The following is a 2,821-nucleotide window of genomic DNA, read 5'->3' as shown; positions in this document are numbered from 1 at the left end:
AAAATGTCATAGTATAGTAAGGCAAAAAAAAGGACAAAAAACATCATACTATATTAAGGCATAAAAATCTTAAAAAATGTCAGTATTGTATGGAAAAAAAACTGCATAGTATAGTAAGGCATAAAAATATCAAAAATGTCATTGTATAGTAAGGCATAAAAATGTCAAAAAATGTCATTCTATAGTAAGGCATAAAAAGGTAAAAAAAGTAATCGTACAGTAAGGCATAAAAAGCTCAAAAAACGTCATAGTATAGTTAGGCATAAAAATATTAAAAACGTCATACCATAGTAAAGTATAAAAATGTCAAAAACATCATAGTATAGTAAGGCATAAAAACGTCATACTATAGTAGGCATAAAAATGTCAAAATATGGCATGGTATAGTAAGGCTTAAAAATGTCAAAAAATGTCATAGTATAGTAAGGCAAAAAAAAGGTCAAAAAAAAGGTAAAAAAAGTCATAGTACAGTAAGGCATAAAAAGCTCAAAAAACGTCATAGTATAGTTAGGCATAAAAATATTAAAAACGTCATACCATATTAAAGTATAAAAATGTCAAAAACATCATAGTATAGTAAGGCATAAAAACGTCATACTATAGTAGGTATTGTATGGAAAAAAACTGCATACTATAGTAAGGCATAAAAATCTTAAAAAATGTCACAGTATAGTAAGGAAAAAAACTGCATAGTATAGTAAGGCATAAAAATGTCATAGTATAGTATGGAAAAAAACTGCATAGTATAGTAAGGCATAAACATGTCAAAAAATGTCATAGTATAGTAAGGCTTAAAAATGTCAAAAAATGTCATAGTATAGTAAGGCAAAAAAAAGGTCAAAGAACATCATACTATATTAAGGCATAAAAATCTTAAAAAATGTCACAGTATTGTATGGAAAAAAAACTGCATAGTATAGTAAGGCATAAAAATATCAAAAATGTCATTGTATAGTAAGGCATAAAAATGTCAAAAAATGTCATTCTATAGTAAGGCATAAAAAGGTAAAAAAAGTCATAGTACAGTAAGGCATAAAAAGCTCAAAAAACGTCATAGTATAGTTAGGCATAAAAATATTAAAAACGTCATACCATAGTAAAGTATAAAAATGTCAAAAACATCATAGTATAGTAAGGCATAAAAACGTCATACTATAGTAGTCATAAAAATGTCAAAATATGGCTTAGTATAGTAAGGCATAAAAATGTCAAAAAATGTCATAGTATAGTAAGGCTTAAAAATGTCAAAAAATGTCATAGTATAGTAAGGCAAAAAAAAGGTCAAAAAACGTCATACTATATTAAGGCATAAAAATCTTAAAAAATGTCACAGTATTGTATGGAAAAAAACTGCATAGTATAGTAAGTTATAAACATGTCAAAAAAAGTAATAGTATAGTAAGGCTCAAAAATGTCAAAAAATGTCACAGTATAGTAAGGCAAAAAAAAGGTGCAAAAATGTCATACTATATTAAGGCATAAAAATCTTAAAAAATGTCACAGTATAGTAAGGAAAAAAAACTGCATAGTATAGTAAGGCATAAAAATGTCAAAAAATGTCATACTATAGTAAGGCATAAAAATGTTAAAAAATGTCATAGTATAGTAAGGCATAAAAATATCAAAAAATATCAAAGTAATTTAAGGAAAAAAGACTTCATAGTATAGTAAGGCATAAAAATGTCAAAAAACGTCATACTATATTAAGGCATAAAAATCTTTAAAATGTGACAGTATTGTATGGAAAAAAAACTACATAGTATAGTGAGGCATAAAAATGTTAAAAAATGTCATAGTATAGTAACGCATAAATAGGTAAAAAAAAGTCATAGTATAGTAAGGCATAAAAATGTCAAAAAATTTCATAGTATAGCAAGGCAAACAAAAGGTCAAATAACGTCATACTATATTAAGGCATAAAGATCTTAAAAAATGTCATAGTATAGTAAGGCAAAAAAAAGTCAAAAAACGTCATACTATATTAAGGCATAAAAATACGAAAAATTTAATAGTATAGTAAGGCATAAAAATATCAAAAAATATCAAAGTATTATAAGGAAAAAAGACTTCATAGTATAGTAAGGCATAAAAATGTCAAAAAACGTCATAGTATAGTAAGGCATAAAAATGTCAAAAAATATCATAGTATTGTAAGGAAAAAAGACTTCATAGTATAGTAAGGCATAAAAATGTCAAAAAACGTCGTATTATAGTAAGGCATAAAAATCGTTTAAAAAGGCAAAAAAAGGTCAAAAAAGTCATACTATATTAAGGCATAAAAATGTTTAAAAATGTGACAGTATTGTATGGAAAAAAAACTACATAGTATAGTAAGGCATAAAAATGTAAAAAAATGTCATAGTATAGTAAGGCATAAAAATATAAAAAATGTCATAGTATAGTAAGGCATAAAAAGGTAAAAAAAAGTCATAGTATAGTAAGGCATAAAAATATCACAAAATATCATAGTATAGTAACGCAAAAAAATGGCAAAAAATATCATAGTATTGTAAGGAAAAAAGATTTCATAGTATAGTAAGGCATAAAAATGTCAAAAAATGTCATAGTATAGTAAGGCATAAAAAAGTGTCTTACTATGACAAGTAGTCAGAAGTCATAGTATAGTAAGGCATAAAAATGTCAGAAACTATCATATTATATAAAAGCATAAAAATGTCAAAAAATTCCATAGTATAGTAAGGCATAAAAATATAAAAAATTTCACGGTATAGTAAGGCAAACAAAAGGTCAAAAAACGTCATACTATATTAAGGCATAAAAATCTTAAAAAATGTCATAGTATAGTAAGGCATAAAAAGGT

The 2,821-nt window shown here is 25.4% G+C and overlaps 3 non-coding genes across 3 annotated transcripts; all 3 read right to left on the bottom strand.

Moving 5' to 3' along the window:
• Positions 1 to 215: 215 nt before the first annotated feature.
• Positions 216 to 289, bottom strand: LOC147820424 (small nucleolar RNA SNORD36). Its single transcript, XR_015437161.1, has one exon. It is a non-coding gene; the product is annotated as a small nucleolar RNA SNORD36 (small nucleolar RNA).
• Positions 290 to 466: 177 nt separating this feature from the next.
• Positions 467 to 540, bottom strand: LOC147820423 (small nucleolar RNA SNORD36). Its single transcript, XR_015437152.1, has one exon. It is a non-coding gene; the product is annotated as a small nucleolar RNA SNORD36 (small nucleolar RNA).
• A 481-nt stretch (positions 541 to 1,021) lies between these two features.
• On the bottom strand, positions 1,022 to 1,095 carry LOC147820422 (small nucleolar RNA SNORD36). The gene has a single exon (XR_015437144.1). It is a non-coding gene; the product is annotated as a small nucleolar RNA SNORD36 (small nucleolar RNA).
• Positions 1,096 to 2,821: the final 1,726 nt, after the last annotated feature.

Source organism: Seriola lalandi, unplaced genomic scaffold (genome assembly GCF_002814215.2).
Source record: "Seriola lalandi dorsalis isolate HSWRI2012SDOR001 ecotype SW California unplaced genomic scaffold, Sedor1 jcf7180001957900, whole genome shotgun sequence".
Classification (NCBI taxonomy): domain Eukaryota; kingdom Metazoa; phylum Chordata; class Actinopteri; order Carangiformes; family Carangidae; genus Seriola; species Seriola lalandi.
The sequence above is the reverse complement of the archived record's forward strand: the minus strand, read 5'-3'. Positions and strand labels throughout refer to the sequence as shown.